Source organism: Cavia porcellus, unplaced genomic scaffold (assembly GCF_034190915.1).
Source record: "Cavia porcellus strain 051 isolate PalLab524CR breed Dunkin Hartley unplaced genomic scaffold, mCavPor4.1 scaffold_31, whole genome shotgun sequence".
NCBI classification, from domain to species: Eukaryota; Metazoa; Chordata; class Mammalia; order Rodentia; family Caviidae; genus Cavia; species Cavia porcellus.
In genome coordinates this window covers 30,568,368-30,595,861 of record NW_026947514.1, presented here as the reverse complement: position 1 = coordinate 30,595,861, position 27,494 = coordinate 30,568,368, and the positions used below count along the sequence as shown (strand labels likewise).

Sequence of the window (27,494 nt, the reverse complement as noted above, 5' to 3'; positions counted from 1 at the left end):
TTGGTGTGTGATTTAGGAAGAAGAAGGTAGAAGTGTGTGAGAACCTATGTTCATGTTTAGTAAATAGAGCTGTTGAAGGATAGTTGTTTGGATATTTTATATTCTGGGTATTCAGTTGAAAGAGCGGTAATGGCCTTAAAAATGAAGGAGTAACATGTCAAGGGAGCAAGAGCTGTTTTGTAGTAGATCTTGAGCAGGCAGAGAGTAATTTGGACAGCTCTCTGATACCTGTCAACCAAGAGGACCTCACTTTATGTTAGGGTTTTGGTTAGATGCCCAGATTTATAAAATGGGTTTACCCATCTCTCCAATATTTGTTAAATTTCATAATCTTTTGCTCTTCTTGGAATTTGCTTAGTGTGCATTATATTTCAGTTTCTAAGAAACTCAACTGTAGATATGCAGTATAATGTTACTTGACATAGTTCTTGAAAACTCATACTATGTTCTTTCTTGAAGTTCATTTTAGAAGATTTAGATTATAGTGTTTTCTTGGTAAAGTATGGCTTATTCCCACAGTTATTTTTCAACCTGAAATGTATTAATATTATTAATGGCCTTTTTGTAAGTTGCTTTTTCCTTTTTTTGGAAAACCATACAGTGCTTTAAAGCAAGATAATAGGGAATTAATAATGGCTACCACCTTCAGAAGGAAATCCCCTGTAGTTGCTGTATTGCATGTTGTTATCCTTTAAATAGATGCTCAGACTACCAGTTTTAGGTCTGCAAAGTCAAACAATACAAGCAATAAGTTGTTTTCTTATTTTAGTAGCTATTGTCTCGGCCTGTATTTTTCTGAGTCAGTCAATTGCTTGGGTGTGAAGGGTGGGGCTCGGCTCTTGTCTCCCGGCCCTTGAGCTGTCTGGCTCACAGGAAGGGGTCGGCTTCTCCTCCTGGGACAGAACTGCTGCTGGCTCATAGGAAGGTGTTAGCTTCTTGGTTCTCCTCCTGGCCCACATCTAGATAGTGTTAAGAACTTTTTAAGTCTATCTTTTCTTTGCTTAATTTTTTTCTCCTTATAAAGAGCTGACTGACTTAGTTTTCCTAAACTATCTTTTGTTTTCTAAATCATCTGATGATTTACTATTTGAATACAGATATCATAGTCATTTTTACTAGGATATGTTCTTTGTGTCTGAAGTCAAAGTATTTATCCTATAAAGTTTTTAAAAATAACGGCTTTATTGAGTTATAATTCCATGTACTTTTCCCACATAAAGTGGACAAACCCACTGCATGTAGCATGCAGCCACCTTCATAAACAATTTTAGAACATTTTTATCACCTCCAAAAGAAACTCCAAATTCATTTCCACTTTTTCTCCATTTCTTTCCATCTCCACTCCTCCTCCCTGCCCCGCAAGCCCTAAGGTACCATGAATCTACTTTCTGTTTTTCTGGACAGAAATAGATACTACCTATTCTAAGGTTTCATGTGAGATCATAAAGTGTGGGACATTTTGTGACTGGTGTCTTTCACCTAACTTTGTGAAAGCACATTTTTGCAAGCACTTTAACTTTGGTAAAAAAGTTGGAGATTGCAAATTTAAAGCCAGATATTCCCTGTCTGCTGACATAGAAACTATACATTGGGTAGGACCAAAGAAAATAGGAATATTCAGTATGTGGAATTGGGAGTGAACTTTGAAACTTTCATAAACAAAATCAAAGCTCCCTGTCACTAATCCATACATCCTCTCAGGACATATGATTGCATAATTGTCTTCTTTACCTGAGCATTGTACTGCTTCCCCTTGTATTTTTCAGGTATATTTTAGACGGTATATTCCTGTTCTTTTACTTTCGGTCTGATCTGTGACTAAGTCTCACTGTTTTTCCCTTAAATTAATTTTCATTTTCAACTTTTCCTGTTACCCTTCATACCACCGTCTTAGAGCAGACCCATAATTTTTATGTCTAAGTGGTTGTTGCGGTGTCCTTCTGGCTACCTTGACTCCTGCTGCCCATTATCAGGGCCATCTTGTTAACGTACCCCACAAGTAATTGTGCTCCTCTTTTGCAGTAAATGAGTCTAATAATTTGCCATGTCAAATTCAGCACTCTCCTGCTTGTTTGACTTTCTTTCTCTTTCTGTTTATCTGGTTTCTTTGGCTTCTCACACCTATTGTCTTTGCCTTCATATGCTGATGTTCTGCTTTCTCCCTTGACTGATTATTCTGATTTCTTTGAACCTTTATGTTTTAGGTCTACTAACTTAAAATTATGTGAACTTCTACCAAGCTGCGCAGCTATTGCCTTTTTATTATCCTCTTTCCAGCATCTCATGCTCTGTAACACTACCTTATCTGCCTTATCCCTTTTGATGCCATGCCAGAGCTCCAAACCCTACTCTTACCTCTTTCTTTCTCATCGTTAAAGATCTGCTTCCTTCATTGAGGTCTTCTGGTTATAATTCATTCTGATTTTTCTCTTTTCTAAAATTTGGTTGTTCTGTGTTGTTTACTTGAAGAACCTCATGTTTAATAATTAATACATAGTTATCAAACATATCTAGCTAAGAAAAGACTCACAAGAGATGTTATCCCTTGATGAAGTTCCTCATATTGGGGAAAACAGAGAGTTGGTTATGGATTGTAACACAGTAAGTAGGTTAAATACAAATATTTGAATTAACATTAAAAAAAGACTTCTAGTAGATGTGTGAGGGATCACACTCCCCATTGTTAGAAGTGCTCATGTGCAAGGCCAGGTCATTCTTGGACAGAGTCATTGTACAGGATGTTCAGATAATTCATGGAGAGTCAGTTAGGAGGAGTTATATTAGTGGTTCTCAGTCTCCATGGGGAGTATCAGAATCATCTGAGGAGCATTTTAGGCACACAGATTCTCAATTGCCACCTTGGAAGTTCAGTCAGAATGAGGCTTGAGAAGTTGAAATCAGATGACACTTCTAATCTAAGGTCCAATGAGTATCTTATTTGTTTGCCACATTTTTGAGTGCCTGTGTTATATGGCAGTATGAAGTTTTGGTTTTACCTTCCTGGGATATGTCTAGGGGAAAATGCAGACAGGTAAAATCCTGTGATTTCTCTTTAGGTAGTATAAAATAGATTCTTTAGGAATGTGGTTCATTTTGCATGTTTATTTGTTTCAGTGGAATGGGCACTTTGGCATTAATTCTTGGCTGGTGAGCTGATTAGCGTACTGTTTAGTGACTTTGCTTTTTGTTATAGGGCTTGTAACTGTGTACTTTATCCAATCATCACCTTTCATTTCTTGTTTGAAAAGGAACCATGCATTGAATGAGTCTTCAGTGTATGTAGTGGCACTTGTATGGTAAGAGTGCAGTCAAATTTTAGGAGTGGAATAGGTCTAGTCATGTTTGGGCTGTATGAGTAGAGTGATTTATTGTTGATAATGCCAGAAAATCTGTGTACTTATAATAAGGTAGTTATGGCCACTATCCTGTTAGTTAAACTGGTAATTTGTTTTAAACACTGTTCTGTGCTCATGATACAAGCTCTCCATTTCTCCAATGAGTGTGTACTGGTATAATTTTTATCTTGGTGTGCAGTTCTTGATTCTTGTGCTGTGATAGACAGTCATGAACCATTTTTATGTTTTTAATTATGGTGTAAGTTTCCCAAGTCTGTCACACGATCCATTTATGTTGTCCTTTCTCCCCTATATTTGTTGTAGAATTTTGGCCAGTCAGAATGAAGTCCATAGTACTTGGTTTTTTACCAACCTGCAACAATAAATTCTTCCTATGTGAAGCTTCTTTTCTTTTGCCATCTCATTTGGTCATCATGAAATTTCTTTGACATGATATGGACATTGAACAGATAGGAAATGGAACCTTAGAAAGAGTCCTTACTTAACTTTCAGATGTTTGTTTGTTTGCATGTCGCCAGGGGATTCAGGCATAGTTTTATTCATCTATTGCTGGTTTCACTGAGAAAAGTTAGATGATAGAGGGGTGAACTTTTAGGAGGTGAAAATGAGCAGGTATCTTTAAGTTCTAGAGAAAGGTCTTGGGTAATATATTTAACTGCCTCATTTGCTGTGCCATTTAGGTAATAGTTGTCTCTGACCAGCTGAACTTAATCGTGATGCTTGGAACTAAGTTGCAAATGGGTTCATACTTGCCTGGGAACTCTTAAGGTTGCAAAGTTTCTTGTTTGATTAGCTAGATGAAATGTAATTATTTGTAGCTGTGGTGAAGCTAATCTTTGCAGAGTTGGTAATAATGACTTTTTTTTTTTTTTTTTTTGGTGATCGGAACATCTTTGTTTCCCAACTTGGGCAATACAGGAAACCCGAGACATTTATTTTCTGCAGTGAAATGCTTTCTTTTTCATCTTGCAGTGTGAATTCTGATGTGAAGTTTTCATCCTGTCATTGACTTTCACCTATAGCCCGAAAATTATCATGCTGTAATCACCTCAGCATCTGCCTTGTTTTGAAATAAATGTCTTTTAAGAACCTGGGACACATCAGAAATTTACACATTTTTACTAAAAGGTTAATGGAAGTGAAATTAATTGAAAATACAAAAGCCAGTATAAGCTTAGTCTTGGCTGCTTCAAGTGTGCTTCTAGAAAGCACATCTAGTTGATCAAACAGAATTAAAACCACTATAAAAGTTAACTTTTGGTTAACTGAAGGGCACTTTTAATACCTTAACTTTTCTATTGATTTGTGGGCTTTGCATGTTTATTGAATCCAGTTTATGCTTCTTTAGGTTTTTATATTCAAGGTATCTCCAAAGCAAATATTTGAGACTTTCTTTCATGTTAAATAAATCCTCAAGGTTTTGCGCTTTGGTTTATTAGATAACGCTTTTTGGCAATTTAATAACAAAGCTGGGGTGGTTTTAGTTTAATTTCTTGTTTGCTTTAGTATTTAGTTTTATTTAATGTTAGGAGCAAAGGTTAATTTTGGAGAATATTGTTAAACTCTGGTGGCTGAACAGAGCCATGGTGTGCCTTCTAAGTGAGTTAATGAAGTCAATTCCTGATGCCTCGGATATTCATGCTCCTAGTTTTGGATTTCCTTTGCAGCAGTTAGCCACCTGAGTAGTTTTTCTTGTTTTCAGGTTACAGATTTTTCATGTGTAACTGCTGGTGTTGTCTGAGAGTTATCTTTTTATTAATGCTGTACACTGCAGTAATCTCAAGTCCCTTATGGCCATGTCACAATCTCACCTTGATCCATCTGCTATTAATCTACCAAGGATGTTCTCAAATATTACCTGAATAGTCATCATTCACTCAACAGACTGTCTGTGAACTGTTTGTGGCTGACGTGAGCCATGGGTCAGACCTGTGCTGTGTTTTGGAATTCAGTTATAATGGACATTGTGTAAGGGACTCTTCGTGGCCTAGATCTTTACAAAGGAGCATTTTGAAACCCAGAGAAAAGATGATATGCTCCAGGGGCACTCGAATTCTAAAATGGAGTAGTATTTCATGCAGGTTGGTGGAAAACTGCACAAAACAAAAATTGTGATTTGCAGATAATGCTGATTAGCAAAAATAGAAATGACTTCTGAAGTCAATATAATTACTTATGACTATTGGAAAAAAAGCCAGATTTTATAAAGTTATAACCCATTCGAAGCATATCCTCAGTTGCTCTTAGTTTCTTTACATGTGAAACCATCAACACAGTCAATTTTAGGACATTTTGTTCATCTCAAATTCCATGATCTTTTATGACCCATCTTCTTTACTAATCACTAATGTACTTTCTGATTCTATAAATTCACCTATTTTGGGCATTTTAAATGTATGATTTATTTAATGTGTGGTCTTTTGTGTGATTGGCTTTCACTTTCATGCTCTTTTCAACGTTCATATATAATGTAGCAAGCGTATCAGTATAGTACTTTAGCTCTTTATTGTTAACTAATGGTTTTTCATATAGAGATAATACTGTTTATTCAGCATTTGATGGACATTTGTGGTTTTTCTACATTTTGACTATTAAGAATAATGCTGCTATTCATGTATAAGTTTTTATTCACATATGTTTTCATTTCTCTTTGGGTATGGAATTGCTCCCTTGTATAGTAATACGGGAATATACATAGTTTAACTTTTTGAAGAATTGCCAGGCTGCCTTTCAAATTTTATATTCCCACTAGCAATGTATAAGGGTTCCAGTTTCTCTACATCCTTTCCAATACTTGTGACTGTCTGGCTTTTTATTGTCTGCCTTTTTATTTTAGCTATCGTAATGGGTGTGAATGATTGACATTTTCTTAGTGACTAATGATGTTGAACATCTTTTTATGAGCATCAGATTCTTATATATATAAGGAGATTGATTGAGATTGTTTCTCTTATTCTAAATAAGAGAAACAAAACAGTCAAAATAGGCCACGTCTCATTTCTAGTTTAGACATACTTTATTTCTTAAAAAGAGGGTGGGGCAGATGCCTCCAGAGCACATATATGGTACATGTATAATCATAGTAAAGCTCAGTGTTCATTTTAGTGACTTTGCTGACACTCAATGAAGTTATTGTTTCTAAAATTTTGTTTTGAAGTAGCCAAGTTCTGAGTTATTCTTCAACAAACTAAGTTGCCCAGTCCTTAGAGGAAAATACAGTTTTTTTGTTTGTTTGGAACCAGGGATCGAACTCACAATTGTGCTCTTGCCAGGTAGGCATTTGTGCTGCCAAATTAAATCCCCAGCTCCCGGAAAATACAGTTTTATGTGTTCACCTTTTTGTGTTCTTGTTTTCTATCATCAGAGGAAAAGCTCAGTGTGAGTGTTAGATAAAAGCAATTTAGAGCATCAGGTGTGGAGGATGTGGTCTTGCAGTCTCAAGCCTGATGATCCAGAGCTTGGTTAGTGCTAACATTAATAGACTTGTCTTGAATAACAGTTGATGCATACTTGTGTTTTCTTCTGAATTAAACACCTACTGCTATTTGGCAGAGCATTAAGACACCTGCATGAGTATCAGTATCATTAGTTGACTTTAGAACATGTAAGTGATCTTTTAGAAAATTTTGGCTTTGAATATTACCTGAAAAATATTTTGTGCAGCTCAATAGTGAAGAGTAATTTGATTACTCAGACATTAAATGCCCTTTATAAGATTCTGTTGCCATTTTAGAGAACAATATTACTAACAACTGATTTTTTTCTCTATCATTAGGAACTGATTTTATGAAACTCAGTGTCTTTATACAAAGAAAATAATTTGAACATGCATAATCACTTCTCCGTGTTATCTCTTTTTGGTGTTAGATAATAGTGTCATATTTTAGTTACTTGATGTGTCAGTGGTTTTAATATGATTATGTAACTCTGAGAGATGGAGAAAATCAGTGAAAAGTTCACTGCAGCTTTATGAATTAAGTTGTACCGTGGCATAAGGCGTTGATCATTTCACCATTCACATAACATGAAATCACCTTACTTGCAGTTTGGGAAGGTTCTGAAAATGCTACCTAACTCTGCAGGAATCTCCATAAACTTGTACTGTTAGAGAAAGTGATGTTTATTGTATCCTGTTCTCTAATATCTTGCCAACTTACTGTCATTAGGCATTTTATTGATAGAAAATTAGTTAAACAAAAACTGTTTTCTTCTTGCATGGCAAAGTGATGAAATTTATGAGGAAGTACATATAGGAAAGAATTAAATGTTTATTGTGGATGAGTCCTAATCTGAGACAAAGGACTTTGTAGTGTAATGTTCTGTGTTACTTGTTTCTTTCATCATTAGCTCTTGATATGTGGAAATAATGAAAAGAATATTTGCTGTCTGTATTATTCAGGATCTTTAGTTACAGACAAGATCTATTCTACTTAGTATAAGCAGATAATGATTTTATTAAGCGCGATACTCCAGCACATCATTAGCTGGCTGAAGAACAATGCTGTATGCTGAGTTTCTGTAAACTGTTGCCAGGAGCACAATATAGAAATGGCCTATGAAGGACTGTCGAGGCGATGCCCTGAATTGGAAAACCTGAGCCAGAATCACCCTGCACACTCTGCCACTTGCTGCTTCTTTCTTATGTGACTTCTGAAAAAGTTCCATTTCGTGTGTCTGGTTGGAGCAACCAAACAAATCATGTCTGCCTGTATTACAGAAAGGCAAGAGATATAATCCTTCTACCCTTAATTTGTGAGTTTGCTTCTGTATTTAAGTTCCATATTGGGAGAGTGAGCTTTCCACAGTAGAAAACTGAGGTGAAAATGGAATGAAGATAATTCTGGGATCCATGAATAACAGATACCTATGATAGCAACTATTTAAAATAATACTAATTTTTGTACTATATATAATATAATAGGAATCAATAGTGTGAGATTGTAAATGACTTAAGGAAATGAGCTTTTATACCTGTAAATAAAGAGCATTTAAATGTAATTTTAATGGTTATGTTACTTAGGGATTCTGTTAAGCTAGCAAGAATGTGTTGAGAGTAAAGCCAAAGACAGGAGAGATATTGTGTCTTTTTTGTCCTTGGTGGAGTCCACTGCATTTCAGGGCCCGTTCTAGTGAATTTATTTTGATCAGATAGAATTGAGGATTTTCAGTGAGTTGTAAATTGATTACTGATTGCAGAAGAGTAAGTCAATATGAATCTGTGATGGTGGGTTATCAGAGTTGTACAGAATAACATTATTATTAACCTATAGGGCTATTTTTCTAAAATTAGTTAGTTCTAGAGGGGACTTAGAAATCAGTACCAAGGGCTGGGGATTTAGCTCAGTGGCATAAGTGCCTGCCTGGCAAGCACGAGGTCATGAGTTCGATCCCCAGTACCGCAAAAAAAAAAAAAAAAAAAAAAAAAAAAAAAAAGAAATCAGTATCAAGATTTTTTAGTTTAGAAAGCCAAACTCAAGGAGTGTGATGATTTGCTCAAGGTGATAGCTAGTTGGTGAAAAGGCCTCCTGGTTTCATAGCTGAGGCCTTTTCTTTCTACCTTAGGGGTGGGGAAGAGAGTTGTTTCCACGTTTGGCAGGAAGCTTGAGTTCCTGTTGGAGTTCCCTGCTGGAGATTTGAGTCCTTCTATAGGAATATCTTAGTGAAATTTTTAGCTGGATAACACTGGTGCTCTTTTATGTGTGACACTGACACTTGGATATTCTTGAGTTTTGAGGAAGATGAGTTGCAGAAGAATTTTTTTTCCAAACAACACTTGGGGGAAAATGCATTAAGAATGCCTAATTGAAGATTTTAAGTTTTCCTTGATGCAATAATAAGTAAAAATGAAGGGGTTTACACACAGCTCTCTTTTGTTTACTCACCTGGGTTGTTCATAAATTTGCTCTGACACAGTATTTTTGCCAAGGCATTCATCATTACATGCATAGCCTCCACTACTTAAGAATTATTAGGAAAATCTCAGCTTGGCTCACTTCATCTCCTTTGTGCCTTTGCTCAGATACGGTACTGCCTTTGTGAGTCTGACTCTGACCCAAGCCAACAGAAGATTGCAGCTCACCTGTCTTCCCATTCATCCCTGAATCCCTTTATCCTGCTGTCCTATGCTTTTTTCCTTTTCTTCTCCTTTCCTCTTTCCCTTTGTTTTTCCTTTTCCTTTTGCCAGATGGCACTGGGTTGCCCAGTCTTCTGAGCTTAAATGATCCCCCTTGTCTCAGCCTTCTGAATTGCTGGGGCTACAGTTGCCTGCTATCCAACCTGCATGCCTTTTATCTTTTCAGTAACACATGTCTCTTTTTAACATTTTACATATATATATATATATATATATATATATATCCTCTGTATAATTTGTCTGTTTATTAATTATTCAGGTTATTAATGTATCTTCTCCATTAGAATACAAGCTTCATGAAGGCAGACTTTTGTCAGTTGTATAACTCCAGCAAGAATGAGGAATAGTGCTTGTTAAATAGTATTGAATAAATATATGAATGATATGGCAAAAAGAGCTAATTTTTAGGATCTCTACTAGTAAAATGACCAATTCTCAGTTCCATTGGTTAGATATAGACTTACTGAGAATGGCAAAATAATCAGTTGGTATACACAGAATATAAATTGTGTGAATTGTGTTATGTACAGTTTTCTGGAACTTCCTAATTTGGCATTAAACAAAGAACTCTAGATTCAGAAGAAAAGTTGTTAACATCTAGAGTATTAAATGATAAAAGTAGATACACAGATTCATTGTCAACACTATGGCAAAAAGTTGAGTTTCAGAGTATGAGGTGATAGAGGAATGATTAGTGAAGGAAGAGGGAGGAATCAAGATCTTTTACCTTGGCAGAGTTGGAATTTTCTTCAGCTGAATCATCCAGATGTGCCAGTGTGAATCTGTTAGTCTGACCCTTTCTAGAGAAGCTAAAACATGAGACAAGGATGTATACTTAATGAAGATAAAGTCTGTAATGTTCTAAGATTCTCATTTACTTCACTAAGTCCTGAGGCATAAGGTAGTTTATAAATGTTCATTATAATTAAAGATACCAGTTTTAGAATTCAAGGGAGCTAAAGACCATACACAGTGTCTTAGAAGGATATTAAAAAGCATAAAAATAGCTTGGAAATCAAATAAGTTGACTTTTTATATATGTTTAAGTTCAGAACTGAAGTGACTTGCCCAGTAGCATACAGCTAAGTAAATGGCAAAATTGGGACTCATTTTTGTCATGCATTTTCCTTAGTGGGAGAGGCCTCTCTGGGGCTAACTCTGGGAGCAAAACTCAATTATTTGCTTTGAAATCTATGTTTTATTTGAAAAATTTTAAGAAGCCATGCAGATAATTTGTCCTGTTTAAATTGTAAGTCTTCCTGTTTTTAGATGTATAAGCACATTTTTTTAGTCATGCAAAAATGTACTTATTGAGAAATTGTCACTTGGAAGTTGAGAAAATGAACAGAATACAGGTATAAGATCATCCTAGACTATTGCCTTTGAAGAAATGTTCAGAAATCAAAGTTACAAGGCAAAATACCATGGGGAAGGAAGTGTTACTGTGTCTGTTTTATCGTTCTGAAGTTAAGGATATTATAGGAAATTAATTACAACTCAGCAAAAGTATCTTACTTAGAAAATATTTTAAACTTCAATTTGAGAAGAAAGGATTGTTGCTTTGCCCCTTTCAACATCCTGTATAAGGAAAAGAAAACATCATATTCTCTCTCTCTCTCTGTCTTTTTTTTTTTTTGTTGTTGTTGTTTTTGGTACTGGGGATCAAATTCACAATTTAGCACTTGCCAAGCAGGTGCTTATGTTGCTGAGCTAAATCCCTGGCCCAAAGACATCATATTCTGTTTTTTTATTAGATACTTTGCATATTTTTTTCTGAGGATAAATTTAGACCATATTTGTATGGAGAAACACAGCCAACCCCACTATACTCTTCCAACTGGAGATACCTGGGAAGTTTTGTGGTTCTCTGAGAATTGAACCCAGAACTTTATTAAGCATTCTGTGCAAGTATTTTACCATTCTAGGTTTTTACTTCTTGTTTTTTATGTAAATTGTTTCTTTTGCTGCACATGGTTAAATGAGATCTTGATATGCATCTGTGAGGCATAACTCAATTTTAACATGCTCCAAAATACTGTTTTCTCACTACATTGGAAAATGGTATAAAAGCAGGAGCTCTGGGCTGGTAGTCTGGAGATTTAAATTCTATCTGTAAAACTGAGGGTATTACGGTGGTAATGGGTATTGGGATCACTCATTTACCTCTAAAAGCCTCTAATCTGTATTTGCTCATAATATGCTTAGTTGTGCCACACAGATATTTTCTAAAATGCAAATGTACAGCTAGTATGCATATTTTACATTCCAGTGTTGCTTAATGAAACAGTTTTGAGATGAGTATCTTAGGAGCAGGTGTTCCTCACGCTGAGATTTTGTCTTGTAACTGACAGAGGAGTAACTGTGTAAAGGGTTATTATACAGTTTCTGGTGGCCTGTGAAGGATCTGTTCCTGCTAAGCAGTCTTGTTAGCATTTTTGATAAGAAGCTTCTAGAGACATGAGCAATTTTCAGGTTAGGCCTGGAATCTCTAGAAATGGGACCACTGGGCCAGAGATTTTTAATTCAGCGGTGTAAGCGCCTGCTTGACAAGTGAGGTGGTGAGTTCGATCCCTGGTGCGAAAAAGAAAAAAAAGAAATGTGATCATTGATCCTCCTGAGTATTTTGTCACTTGGAATCCCTATATTAAGTTTGAATTTGTTACTGTCTTATATTTTCAACTTTCCCATTAATTTAAGGATTTCAGATTTAGCTGGGCAGTAGCAAATCCATAATTGTTTTTCCAGGTATTCTTTTATTGTAGTCTTTTTCTCCCAGAGGATGTATTGTGTTTTCAGTTATCCCTCAGCTTGTTTACCCTCTTGATGGGTATGCAGGTACAGTGTTCCCATAGAATCATTGGATTTGCATTCCATTCTGGCAGTCATATGGTTACTAGTTTACATATGGTATCTGTGGTCATGTACATCTTGGCAAATATGAGTGTACTGTGAGTGGGAAGAAGCTCAGCTAAGGCTAGACTAGCTGGCTGTCAAGCCACTGTTTCACATTCACATTGCCACTAGAGCACAATAGCTGAGAAAGCTTAGTTTGCCTTTTTTGTTTGTCTGTTTATTTGTTTCTGTTCTTTAGAAATCCCAGTTCTCCACTTGTCTAGCATGCTCAAGGCCCAGGGTTCGATCTCTAGTGCTCTAAAATCCAGCAACAGATCAAGAAATCACAGCTCTAGTGCAAGACAGTTTTAAAGACTTACTTGTTCTTGTTGTTTTTCACATTTCTGGATTTCAGGTTTTGAAAAACTTGGTAGTTTATCTGAATGTGGTTTAAGGAGAATAAGTCAAAGTTTTTTTTGGCAGAGACTGGCTTTGAGGCTGAAGTGCCTTTGTTTCTCTTTCATTTTTCTAAGGTGTGGCAGTGTGAGGGCAGGTGAAAGGCTAGAGTTGGAGCTAAAGCTGTCTGGTCCACCAGTCCATTGGCCAATTCTGAATGGTGAGCCAGGAAGGACTACCCACACTTTCCATTTTAGATCTGTATCACAGAAGACAGATTTCCTGCAGAAACCTTTTGGCTTTAACAAGTATACAGAAAATTCACCTTTGATTAAACTGATGTTTCAGTCTTATGCATGTATTTAATTATTTTCCCTTTTCAATCCATAGGTGAAATTTCATATTTGAATCTCCTGTAGTACTGTCAGTAGCCTAATTTTCAAGATTTTTAGAAAAGATAGAATCAAAAGGACTCTACTTTCAGGTAAGGGTCTAATTTTATTTTTATTTTAATAACACAAGGACTGCTTTGGCAGAAGTCTGGAGTTCCTTAGACTTCTGAGGTAGAAATACAGATGAAGTTTTTAAAAGGTTGTAAATCAAATTCTTCAGATAGATTTCCATCTGTTTATTATTAACTAAAGAAATTAGTGTAGTTGGCTACTTAAAACAATTAGAGAAGCAATATACAAGTGTTAGTTAAAACACACATGTACATGCACGTTTAAAATGGCTTACAAAACTGTAGTTGAGGTTTTTTATGTATGTATGTGGGAAGATCATTTTTCTAATACTTAACCACTTCCATTACATGATTGGTTGATCATTCATCCACCCATCCATCCATCCATCCATCCATCTATCTTTCTATTTATTTAAAGCATAATGAATGATGGTTTTAAGAATGATTTCTTGACCTTTGTGGCACACCACAGTGCTATAATAGTTTTGGGCATGAGAAGATTACAGAAAGATATCTATACTCAAGATAATTTGGAATGTTCTGGGCTAGTATTTAGGAGCAAATTTTCTTCAAGTGGACATTGCGTAGAAAAACCTGTGCTAAGTTAAGATTGTCATTGTTTCTGAATACAACTGAAAATACAATTTAGAGAAGTAATACAGATTTTTAAATAACTACCTAATTTGTCTCATTGGTCATGAAATATGTAGTTACCTATAGTATCTCTTTAAGAAGGCTGCTTTTCAAGTTTAAAATGTTTAAAAGTCAAATTTAAATTATTGGCATCATTTGAAGAGGGCCAGTGGCAATTGAGTGTGCCAATGCGAATAACCTAAAAAATCAGTAATGCAGTGCAGGAAGACTTTGACAGCGGACTTCATTTTCTAACTACTTTAGAAGTTAACAGAAAACTTTATATGCTAACAAAGAGACCATCCAGTAGAGACAAAACTCTGGGATTTATGACAAGCTGCAGATAATGTGTATACCTGCTTTCTTTCTTATCCTTTCCAAGATCAGCCTTATTAACCAGATCCTACAGTAAGTTCTTAAGTTTCCGTGCATCCCTCTTTCCTATTTTTCTTGCTTAGCGCACTTCAGGGCCTCCCCATTACTTACAGCACTGGTTTTCAAACTTAAAAACCCTTTACACTGTTAAAAATTGTTGGCTCCAGAGACTTTCTGTATATGTCTATTACATTCATCACTATTTACTATATTACAAATTGAAATGGAGAAAATTTTAAGCTTATGAATATACAAGTGCATATTCATTTGCTGCAGAGTAATGACATTGGCACAGTTTTATGCTTCTGGAATGCATTGACTATATAACTAAAATAGCAAATATCATTATTTTTGGATGATAGGTTTATTGAGGTACAATTTCTATATTGGAAAGTCCAGCCAGTATATAGTGCTATTTTGATAAATGCCTGTAATTTTATGACCACAGTGAAGATACAGTATATTTCCATTTTCCTAAAATATTTCTTGGCCCCAGCCTCCTCTGACCTATTTATGTTCTTATAGTTTCTGTAAACCTCATCTCCATATATCTTCAGTCATCTTGAATGACTCACCTGCATGTGATGGGTCTTGTTTAGAATGCGAAGATCTAGCTTGTGGGTCTCTTCTGTGTAAGCCTTCTTTAATCCCCCCATCACCTCTACATGCTTTCAACCCTGTGGGTCTTATTAGTCAAGGCCATCCTTGTGCCATTGCTGTGCCTTTTTCCTCTGCTCAGCAGTTGTTTGAAGACATAGTAGTTTCCCACCTTATTGAGGTTGTCGTCTCTCCCTTGTTCCCAGGATTATATAAATCCCTCTAGTTCTTTTGGCTGCATTTTCTACATATTCCCGTATTGAAGGGACAGTGAGCTTGTTTCTGATTTTTGACTTTTATTCCTGAGCATATTCCTGGCACACAGAAGATACAGTGCATGTTTGAATTAATAAAAAGTAATTGGTTTTACAGAAGGCATTTGATTATTTATAAGGGGATTTCCTATGTATTACTGCATGCCTTCTTCATTTTAACTGAATTATGTAGCACAGTGATGTTTATTTCTACCAGGTAAGAATATCAAGTTCTAAAGCTGGTCCTAAAGCTGCATATGAACATAACGTGGTTACTTTTAATATATGATCTTATGCTCAGACTTAATAAATCCTAATTTTTGGAGATCGAATGTGGGGATTACTATTTCTTAAAAGCATCACCACTGAATCTGATGTGCAGCCACAGAAAGTCGTTATTGTAGAGTGAGTTACTATCAAATCTTAGTGGTGGTATACTCAAGATTAGTCCAGGACTTTGAATCCTACTTTAATTAATACCTTTTCCTCTATGTTATGAACTTCCATGTGAACAGAAGCACTATATAGGTTCAAAGAGCTTTGGTATAGAGGCCAGCCTTCTGTAGCAATAGCACATAGCCTGCAGACCAGATCACTGATTTTTACAGATAAAAGGACCATAGTTGTGTTTGGCTCTCCAACCTAAGGCCCAGTGCTTGCTAAGCAAACACTATACTATTGAGCTAATTTTAAAATTTTATTCTGAGACAAGATCATTACATTGATCAGACTAGCCTTTAATTTTTAATCTTCCTGGCTCTCCCAAGTAGCCAGGGTTATAGGCAAGCATCTCCATGCCTGAGCTCTAATCTTGAGGTCACTATCACTGTTCTTACGTTAAGGTAAGGTTACTTTCCTGGATTCTAGCTGCTTATCGTGGGAATCAAATTAATTAGGTAATACGGTAAAGGCCTTTATAAACTGTTGGGTGCTTTCTGAACTTTCTTTTTTTAAAGCCTGCTGCATTTTTGGCTAACTTTTCCTTGAGGTTCATGGTTTATGCAAATGAAATATAGTTTCACTGAGATAATCAAATAACAGAAAATTATATGGAGTTAAGACCCAGAAAAGCCAGGTGTACAAGCCTGTGATCCTAGCACGTTAGAGCCTGACGCAGAATTGCCTCAAGTTCAAGTCTAAGACCTAGAGGTAACTGTTAATTGCATATTTTCAATCTTTTGTGTATGTATTTAAGTGAAAAAATATCTACATAACAAATATTTTTGGTTGTCTGAAGTGGTGTCTGATTATTTGTCTTTAAAAACATCCATATGTCTTAGATCACTCCATATTAGATTATATAAATCCCTCTAGTTCTTTTGGCTGCATTTTCTACATATTTCCATATTGAAGGACAGTGAGTGACTCTAGGCCATGTAGCAGTAGGTTCACTATTGCTTAGCAGGGAGGTAAGATAGTCATTTGGTTTCATACCTTCCTCAGTTCCAACATGGCACGGATCTCAGGAGCTGCTGTTGGTTCTCCCCCTGGAAGGTCTGCAGTCTGCCCCACTGCCTCCGCTTACCAGGGAGGGGAGGTGCTTGGTTGGCTCTCACTGGTGAGATATGACTAAGCTAAGCAGTCCATTTACTCAGCTGTTATCTTGAGTAACACTACTGTAAGAAATGCTTGCAAGAACACTTGGCATTGGCAGGCCAGATGAATTGTGTAATGCAGTTCTAGTAATGCTTCCCCTTAACTTGAGTAATAAGGAGAACATTTCTGGGAAGGCTTCTTTTTTCAGGACCAGTGGAAGATGGAAATGGTTCATACCTATTGATGAGAGAAACAGAATGCATTCTTACAGTTTTTAAGCATGTTGACATGTATAGGAATGAGTGAGTGTTTTCAGGAGTTTTGGGTGGTTATTTCTCAGTAATGATCATATTGAATTTTAGCAAAAGTGTGGCTTCACACATATTCTTTGTGTACACTTGTCACATTTCCCAATAGTGATACAATACAGTCTGAAGGTCAGGAGGTGTCACCATTTTTTCCATTTTTTTTTTTTTTTTTTTGAGACAGGGTTTACTGTGCAGTTTAGGCTGGTCTTGAATTCATTTGGTAGCCAGTCTGTTCTTCAACTCCAGTGGTCCTCTTGCCTCAGTCTCCTGAGGGCTGGGATTACACGCTTGGCTACACCACCACGCCTGAGCCACTATTTTAATTTACATTTGGTTTTCTTAATGCTTCATGAGCTTGAGATTTGATAGCTGAATGGTTGAAACAAATCTGTTGGTAGAATTTCAGTCTTATTTGCTATGCTTTTTATTTTGTTAAAAGGTTTGAAAACATGATAAACCATAGTTTAGATGTTATCACAGTCTCATTCTTGGTATTAGAGAATATTTCCTTTTAGAGGAAATATTTTTGGCCAATACATATTTGTTGATTGACGGAAGAGAAAAAGTATATTGGCTCACCTTCTTGTGTAGGCTTGTTTAGAATTTTAAAATTAGTTTGGTCTCTTGCAGGGGTTGGATCACAGGAAGTAGTATTTCTACATATTGTATGCATAGATACAAATCAAATGTATGATAATCTTCCCTAAACAATACATTTTTAAAAATTTCTCTTTTTATCCTTCTATTTCCAGATTTATGAAATTACTCGCGAAGTAAACAGTGTTGTATTTTATTGCCATCCACCTGGGCTTCTTTTTGAGATGATCTACCCTATGTTTTAGAGTAATTCATTTCCTTTTGTACATTTTACAATTTGTTTTTCTCTATGGTTTACATTAACATTTTCAATTTATAAAATTTTAAATTCTCTTATATATTCTGTTTTAGTGACTAAGGAGCCTTGTGTGAAGAATTTTTCCTGTTTCCTTATGTGGACATCACATTACTTGGCTTCCTATTTGTTTTGCATCTGTATTTCAGTGTAATCCTAACAAGTTCATTCAAGCAGTGGTTGAACTGAGGTTAAGTGGTATTATGGTTGTTTGGCAGGAGATGGCCATAAACACTCTTTTAAAAACACAGAATGCCCTGGGGTGACTGGAATGTTCAATTGCATAATCGCTGATTACCCTTTACAAACACAGAAATGAGTACATGGACCACATACAGTACATTTTCAAGGAGAAATTACCCCATGGTGTAGAATCTACTTTAAAAACCATCTGTGGAGCTCCTCCATGGGCTTTCTTACCAAGTTAGATGTTGGGAATGGGTTAAAATGTCACTGGTGTTTTAAAAATATATAGATATTCTTCAGTTTTTAGTGTATAATATTTTATTTTCCCTCTAACCCTTCCATCTCTTCCTGGTATTTCTGTGACTTAACTTTTTTTTTTCTGCCAAAGATGGCAAATTAATTATATGCCAGGTTTCAACAGTACGTAAAACCAGAAATATGAGGCTTGAAATGGGGAGGGGGTGTGGTGGGGAGAAAAAACCACAAACTATTGTTTGTCTTTCTTACCACTCCCCAGAGGCAACTATTCCTTCTGACATTTACTGCCATATATATCTAAGGAATATATTTTAACTTCTGCAGCCTGCATTTTCAGTTGTAAATTTTATCTTTTAATTTATTCCTCTAGAGAAAGCGGTTTCGCTCTTACTTCCCTTTCTTCCCTTTCTTCATCCCTCCAATGATAATTCTATCTTATTTTTAGTTAAGTTCTTCAGTAGTGTTGACTGGGGAGTGGTCCTAAATCTTACTTTAGTCTTCATCTCAGGAGATAATTTAGTCTTTTGTCTTTAAGTATTATGTTGGTTTTAATTTTTTTGAAATCATTAATGACTGTTGGATTTTGTCAGATGCCTTTTCTGAATCTCTTAACTGATTCTGTTTATGGTGAATCTTTTTACGTATTGTATTTGATGTGCTTAAAGTTTTTAAAGATTTTTGTGTTTGTATTTAGGGATACTGGTCTGTAATTTTTATATTGTAATTTTTATAATCTGGGTTTAGTTATAAGCATTATGTTAGCCTTATAAAATGAGTTGGGCAGTGGTCTTTTTATTTCCTGCAAAAGTTTGTGTGATATTGGTATTATTTAGCTTTTGAAAGTTTGATAGAATTTACCAGTGAGACCATCTGGACATGGCATCTTCATTTTTGGAATATTTTTGATGGTATAGTCAATTCTTTAAATGACAGACGAGAGTATTTAAATTTGCTCTTTATGGTATAAATTTTCTTTTTTTTTTGGTACCAGGGATCAAATTCATGACTACATTGCTTGCAAGGCAGGCACTTATGTCACTGAGCTAAATACCCAGCCTTGTTTTTTTTTTTTTTTTTTTTTTTTTTTTGAGATTGGATCTTGCTCTGTAGCTCAGACAGCCTCAAGCTCTGTGATTCTTCTGCCTTAGCATCATGCTTGGCTGGGTATCAGTTTTGATAGGTTCTGTTTTTTAAGATATTTGTCCATTTCATGTAAGTTGAATTTGTCTGTATTATTGAATAAAGTTAAATGAAGTCTATATTTTTTTTCTCTTAATTATTTTCATTGCCTAAGGTATGTCTTTTTTTTTTTTTTTGGTACTGGGGGATCAAACTCATAACTGTGCTGCCAGACAAGTGCTTATGCTGCTGAGCTAAATGCCAAGCTCCCAGGTATTTTTTTTTAAAAAATCATTTTTAATATTGATTTTTTAAAAAAATTGGTCTTATAGAATTTTTGTCAGTTTTTTGAATTTGTTTTTTTTATTGATTGTTTTTGTCTTTTTGAAACAGAATCTCGCTCAGCAAGTTAGGCTGACCTTGAATACACTTTGTAGGTCAGGCTGGCTTGGAATTCATAGTGCTCTGCCTTTCTCAGCCTCCAGACCTAAGCCACCATACTCAGCTTATATTAAGCTTTTTAACTGACAAAACTTATTGTCACTTAGTTTTTAGGCTGTAAGACACCCTTATTTCTGTGTTATTTGCTATATAAGGAAAAAATGTATATGTCAGTTCCATTATGTTTCAGTAGTTTGGAAACTAATAGTTTTCATTACTTTTTCTTATGTTTTGAGACAGTATTAGTGTTGCTTCTTTTCTTTGTGTACAGTTTGGTAAACAATATAGACATTTTTCACTTTGCAGAGTTCATGGAACTGTCATTTTTTTGGTAGAGCTAACAGTTGCAGTCAAATGATCCACTTTTTTGTATTTAGAGAAGTTTTGTTACAGTACTCTTTTAAGTACTTTTTTTTCAAAAAATGAACATATCAGACCTCTTAGTCTTAGCATAGGTATTTCCTTACCCTAAGATTTAGGTTACTGAGTTCTTGCCATTTTCATCTGTGTGAATCATTTAAATATACTGCCTATTTCATCTGGAAATGGGACAAGTAAAGTTTATACTTGTTAAGAATATCATATCTGTAAAATAAGAAACAGAAAAGTGTTTAAAAAGTTAGAAAGTAGGGTACATGTAGAAGGTATTGAAATAAATGATTAATGTACTCTTTGTTAATGAGAAATTATGCTGTTTGTTTTTATGCTCTTTGATAATGGAATAGTTCTTTTTTGTATTGGGGATCAAACTCATGACTTCACACTTGCCAAACAGATACTTGTGCCACTGAGCTATATCCCCGGCCCAATGGAAGGCTTCTTGTAAATAACTTCCAGTTGAATATTTTGTTGTGGCATTAAACTTGCCCTATGCTTTGTAAAACAGTTTCATAATGCCTTCATATGCAGGTTTAGTTCTGCATGAAGATAGAATAGTCTAAGCCTAAATATTTATTTAAAGTTTGGGAATTTGCTCCATGTTTGACTTGGTATTGTGGAATGTTTTTCAAAGACTACTGGTAAGTGTCTGTGTTGTGTGAAATGATATCTGAATATGTTTTCTAGTTCTGGTACGCCAGCTCCATTTAGTAAGAATAGGACTTTAAAGGAATAAGGTACAGATCAAATTCTTTCAAAGGGAGGATAAACCAAATCTAAAATCTGTGTATCCAGGATGAAAGACCTTCTTAGAGAGCAGTAGCTGTGAGCCATAGAGGAAAGCAAAGAGGTAATCTTAAGCAGAGGTGGAGAATATGACCACTTTACAATCCTTTGGATCTAGCCCTCTTTGATCTCTTAATCATCACAGTACCCATATGATTATTGTCATATTTAAACATGAAATTGGTGGGATTGATGACCAGAGTCTAGCAGCTTAGTAGCACTCTTATGCTGTTTATGTACGCCTCTTTAAGGCAAGTTTCAGAAGTCAAGAAAATTGTTTTGCCTTAATTGGGAAAACTGGGGGAAAATGCAATATTAGTAATTTCCTTTATTGGCATAACATAATTGGCATTTAAACAGTATAGCATTCATTAATGTAACAGTGAGTTTGGAAGCTCCTCCTTCTTGGGCTTTATATTTGGAAGCAAATAGATAGAAGAAGCAAATAGATCATAGAAGGAATGGTAAATTTATAATGCTTTTGTAAAATATGTTATATGGTAGTTAAAACATTAGAAATTATTTTTTTAAAAAATAGAGCTCTTGTAATTATGACGACATAAGAGGCAAGCAGCTTTAATGCTTGAAAAATCATAATGGATTTTGGTTTTAGATGTCACTGTTGTATATTAATTTGCATATGATTTGTTGATTCTCAAAATGTTCAAAATAAATGTTGTTAAGAGATTATTACTATTGGGGGCTGGGGATTTAGCTCAGCAGCATAAGCGCCTGCCTTGCAAGCACGCGGTTGTGAGTTCGATCTCCAGTACCGGTTTAAAAAAAAAAGAGAGATTATCGAATTGAACTATTACTGAATTTGGCAATTTATTGGCAACTTAGTGTGTATCAATTTTATAGTTTCATGGTTATTCATTGGGTGTGCTGGTGAGGTTGCTTATTCTTCGTACCCTTGTCCCTATGAATGTATTTCTGGTATGATAAGTTTACTTTCTTGTGGCCAGTTCCTTTTGGAGGGGTGTGGAATTCATGATAATGATTGTGATAGTATGGAAAACGATTACTTATACATATTTCAAGGACAGGACTGGGCTATTTGATTGTTTTACCTCTTATAGTTAACCTTAATATTTGGAGGTTTTCCTTTTAGAAAAGATTAGTACTTGAAGACAGTGTAATTTCTTGAGTATATTTAAATGTCAATGTTTTTGTCCTAGTTAACATTTTTTTCCTGCTAGTTAAAATTTAGGATCTGAGTCAAGTAGTCCTTAGCTTACTGTCTCAGGCCAGTGTCAGAGGTGAGTAGTGATTGAGGGCTAAACACTGTATTTTTCAGTGGCTTTCATTAGGGAGGTGGATACAAGAGTCTTGTGTGGTTTGGTATTGAGATTGGTATTGTGCAAGTCAAAGTTGGTGTTGGTAAGCTTAAAAGCATACACAGGGTAGACTTGTAAATATGAAGAAGGAATGAAAATATTACTGTGGAAACCTGGTCCTGCTTTTTGTAAATATGTAATAGCAAAGCAACAATAGCCTAAACAAATTTACCTTAGAACTTGTTCATGAAATTTAGAGGAGAGGGTTGTTTGCCTAGCAGCAGTGCCAGGATGACTCAGTTTTAGCATTTCTCATTTGTTTTAGGAGCATCTTGGTCATCCCTTTTCTTTAGGACACGTAAGTATGCCTAATCCTTTTTTTTTTGGTACCAGGGATTAAACATGTGACCTTGCACATGCTATGCAGGTGTTTGTGCCACTGAGCTAAATCCTCAGCCCTAGGACACATTAGTTAGTGAGCACTGGAGTAAAATCACTGTGGGGTTCTCCTTGAGTGAGGGATATTATTAGTAAGAATCACTTGGTAGATGTTACAGCATTTTATTTTATTTTTAAAATATTTTTATGTTATGGAAAAAATTCACAATTTTATAACAAAATAGTATGAGACTAACAATAGTTAATACACTGTGTATTGTCATTTTCAAAGTAGTTGTAGAGTATAAGGTATGAACATAAAAAGTTCTCCAAACAATATTAGTGTACACTTTTCTTAGAAACTAGAAGTACAATTATCTTTTATTTATTTGTTTCCCCTTTCTCTTTCCTTTTTATCTCCCTACACCCATCCTAGTTCCTCTTTCCTTTCAAACAATGTCTTCTAATTTCACAATAACTATTGTACATTTTGGTCCTTATTTACTCTTTTAGTTGCTCACATCAGGGATTCAATAGTGTTTACATATGTGAGTCTGATTTGTTTCACTTAAGAGTATGGGCTCAGCTGTTGTTGGAATGCTAGCCTCCTATGGGCAGCTAGCATGGGCAGGGAGAAACAGCCAGAACTGGCCCTGCATGTCTGCTACCATCCAGATGCTTGCATTCCTCAGGTAACCAGCAAGGGCAAGGAGAAACAGCCAGATACGTCTGCTACACCCGCAGGCTGCCATTTGAGACACTTGCTTCCCTTGGGCAGCCAGCTTAGGTTGGGAGAATCAGACAGACATGCCCTTTTGTATCTGCCACCATTGAGTGAGTCCTGGTGTGGCTACACAGGCAGATAGAGGAAGCAGCCCCGCCAGCACACACCCATGGCCATAGGGGAAGCCTCGGAGTAGTGGCATGGAGAAGCCCATTCCATGCCCCACTGCCTCCCTGGGAACTGGGGCTCGGTGAAACCCAGGTGCCTGGCTCATTCCCCTACACTCCAGTGGGGCAGCCAATGTGCAAACTGTCTAGGATCCCACAACCTGCTTGATGGGAGAAATCCAGGGGAATGTCAAGATGAAGGAGCAAAAGGAAATCTCAGACCTCCAACCCACACAAGAAGTCTGGGAGATACAGTCATAGAAGAAAATGGAAATCACACCTGATATCTCCAAGAGGATAGCAACTGAACTGAAAAAACAACTTCATGAAGCTGTAAAAGTAATCAGATCAGAGATAATGAAGAAGGTAAAAGAAGAAATCCCAAACATAATGAAAGCATTGCTGAGTGTATGTAAAGAAAACATAGATAAAAAAGAGGAGCATAGGAAAATGATGGAAACCTTGAATGAACAATACAGGAAGGAAGTACAGTACATGAAACAGATTCAAAGACATATCCAGGAAATTAAAAAGTCGATTGAAAGCTGGCAGAACTGCTTGAAAGAGACTGAAGATAGACTTTCAGTCTTTGAAGACAGGATTATATCTAGTGAGCATGAAACAAAAGATCTCTGAAAAATAACAAAGAACCAGGAAATTACAATTCAGTTGCCGCAAGACAACGCAAAGAAAAATAATTTAAGAGTGATAGGTGTCAGCAAGATAGCGCGGCCAACATACATGGCATAAAAAGACTATTTACAGAAGTAATAGAGAACTTTTAAAAAATGGGAAAAGGACCTGGTATACAGATAAGTGAGGCATATAGAACTTCAACTAGCCATACCCAAAATAAATATACACCCAGACATATAATAATCAAGATCCCAGAAATTCAGCCCAAGAACAGAATATTAAAGGCTGTTAGAGGGGGAAAAAAACAAAACAAAACAACAGATCAGCTATAAAGGAAAACGCATCAGAATCACAACAAACTTCTCATCAGAAGCCATCAAGTCAAGAAGAACCTGGAGTAAAGTGTTTCAGATCCTGAAAGAAATCAGCTTCCAACCCAGATTGATGTATCCTGCAAAATTTACAAAATTGATGGAAAAACAAGATACTTCTGTGAGAAAGAACAACAGAAGGAATTCGTGAGCACCAAACCAACCTACACAGAGTGCTAAAGGATATTCTAGAGAGCGATAAAGATGACCATGGTTTCAATAATAGCAGCAGAGAATCGCCAAACAAGGCAGGCAATTGAATGAAGGTAAAAGTGGAGGGCCAACTACAGGAGGGTCACATGGCAGAGATGAACCAGTGCATGCTTGTTGTAACCATTAATGTAGATGACCCCAATTCACCAATAAAAAGAAGCAGGAGAGCAGATCAAGAAACAAGATCCACCAGTATGATGTATACAAGAAACACATTTAAACATCAAAGGAGAGAAAGCTATGTTTCATGCAACAGGAGACCAGAGAACAGCAAGGATAACTTGCTCATCAACCACAGAAGGGATAGGAAAGATACAGTATTTTCATACCATGGAAAGTTTCTCAGCTACAAAGAAGGATAATCTCAAGGCTCTTGTAGATAAATGGATGTAACTGGAGATCATGCTCATGGATGAAATGGTTCAGACTCATATAGGTGAACATCATGTTATCTCTTAGCTTAAAAAACCGAAGGAGTTAGTGATATCCAAAATGTACAATAGATAATGAAAGTGATAGAGGAGGAAACATCTAAAAAGGGAAGGTGATAACCACTGATAATTTCCTATTAATCTCATTTTGAATTCCTGTATCGTTTTTCACAGTTTTTTTTAGGTTTGGTTTTATTCTGTCTTGTTCTGTTTGTTTGTACTGTGTTTCATGGTATGGACAGCTGTTTTGAAGATAACGGAATGTATTATGGTAGCCATTCTTGATTTCCTATTATCTTGTTTTGCAGTCCTGTAATGCTTTCATCCTTTTGTTTTGATTGGTTTTGTTATATCTAATGGTATGGACAGCTATTTTGAAGAAAAAGAGACATTATGGTAGCCATTGTTGATTTCCTGTTATCTTGTTTTGAAGTCCTGTATTGCTTTCATTGTTCTGCTCTGGATTTATTTTGGTTCTGTTTGTTTGGTTTTATTCTTTAAAATAAAAAAAAAGTATGGGCTCAAGTTGCATCCATTTACCTATACATGTCTCAAGTTTATCCTTAGTCATGACTGAGTAGTAGTCCATTATAAAAAAATACCACTTTTTAAAATCTATACCTCAGTTGATGAGCATTTGGGTTGTTTGAATTTAGCTATTAAAAATTGTGCTGCTATAAACATGGGTGCACACATTGCCATGATATGATATTTTTAATTTTTCTGGGAAGATACCCTGAAAGTAAATACCTGGTTGAGTGGGACCTCTAATCCTATTTTTTGGTGGAATCTCATCCTATTAAAAGCTTTTGAACAATGAAAGAATTCACCAACAGGATAAGAAGACAACCTACAAAGTAGGAAAAAATTTAGTTATCCCTCAGACAGAGGATTTATATCTAGAATTTAAAAGAAATTGAAAAAATGAGACCTCATCCAAATTCAAAGACTCAATACAAAAACGAGTATTCCAGATGAATCTGCATTTCTCATACAAACAGCACATAAATATATGAAAAAATGTTTTACACCATAGGTCATCAAGAGATGCAAATTAAAGCAATACCGAGATTCCATCTCACTCCAGAAAGAATGGCTATCATCAAAAAAGTCAACCATAACAAATACTGGATGGAGCTGGGCATGGCAGCTCATGCTTGTAATCCCAGCACTCCAGAGGCTGAGGCAGGAGTATCGTTGGTTAGTTTGAGAGCAGCTTGTGCTACAAAGTGTGCCAAGGTGAGCCCAAACTGCATAGTGAAAGAGACCTTGTCTCACCCCCCCCCCCCCCCGGCCAAAATACTGGAGAGGCTGTGGGGGAAAAACCCCTCTGCACTGGTGGTGGGAGTGCAGACTGGTGCAACTACTGTAAAAATCAATATGTTAGAGCAATTTTAAAAGCTGTAATTTATTTTCTACTTAATTAAAGGGGAGAATGTTTTAATTTGGTTAGCAGCAAATATTGAGTTCCCATGTGTGAAAAGGCAGTGTAATGTGCAGGTTCTCTGGGGACAGCAAGTTGTAGTTGCTACTTTAAAAGAGCTCATAGGGAAGCCCTTACACAATGTGATGGTACTGGTGAGGCACGCATCTATCAAGAGAGGTGCAAGGGAATCCTCTGGGACTTGAGAGAGAAGAGAGAAACTTGTGGGATTCTTGCAGGAGGTGGTGTTTCAGCAGTGTCCTGTAGGGTGGGGTTTGGACCTATGCCATGTTCTCCAGATAGAGGTATGAGCATGTGTTGGGGATAAAAACTCCAGATTCCCTGTGTGTCTAGCATAACAAAGGAAGTAGTAATGAGAAAGCTTGTTTACTGAATATTCAGCTTGTGCTCATTATTGTGTCAAGTGCTTTTGTTATTTCCTTATAACACTTATATAGTAACTATGAGATAGTGCTGTAGTCCTATTTTATCGAGGAAGAAATTGACGTATTGGTAGGTTAAGACTCTTGTTTGCAGTCAGCCAAATAGTATTGTACCGTAGTTTGGTTTCAGCGCACTACTGCTTGTCCTGTTACAGTTTGTGAAGTATGTAATACTGAATGGAGATTTATTTGTGTAGAGCCTCAAGTGCCCATCTTAAAAGAATATACTGAAAGATATTTTCATAGTTCTGTGTTAGGGTTTTGAAGATATTCGCTCATTTCTTTTAATACACCATGATTTGTTGCCTTTGAAATGCCATTCTCACTTCTCCTGGTGAATTTTTGCTTACTATATTCATTTGTCTGTTGCCTTTTCAGCGGGACTTTTCTGAATCACATAGAAATAAGAGGGTGTGTGTGTGTGTGTGTGTGTGTGTGTGTGTTTGTGTGTGCGTGCATGTGTGCTCCTTAATCCTTCTCCAGTATGT

The 27,494-nt window shown here is 36.1% G+C and overlaps 1 protein-coding gene across 26 annotated transcripts in view; it reads left to right on the top strand.

The window, feature by feature from the left end:
• Positions 1-27,494, top strand: part of Sipa1l1 (signal induced proliferation associated 1 like 1) — a 334,454-nt gene that overhangs the window by 9,470 nt on the left and 297,490 nt on the right. For 19 of the 26 annotated variants that reach the window (XM_063241579.1, XM_063241588.1, XM_063241596.1 and 16 more), the window contains one exon: positions 13,108-13,201. The exons of the other annotated variants lie outside the window; for them this stretch is intronic. The gene's annotated coding sequence lies outside the window, so the exon portion shown is untranslated. The remainder of the gene's footprint in view (positions 1-13,107; positions 13,202-27,494) is intronic. 26 annotated transcript variants of the gene reach the window in all.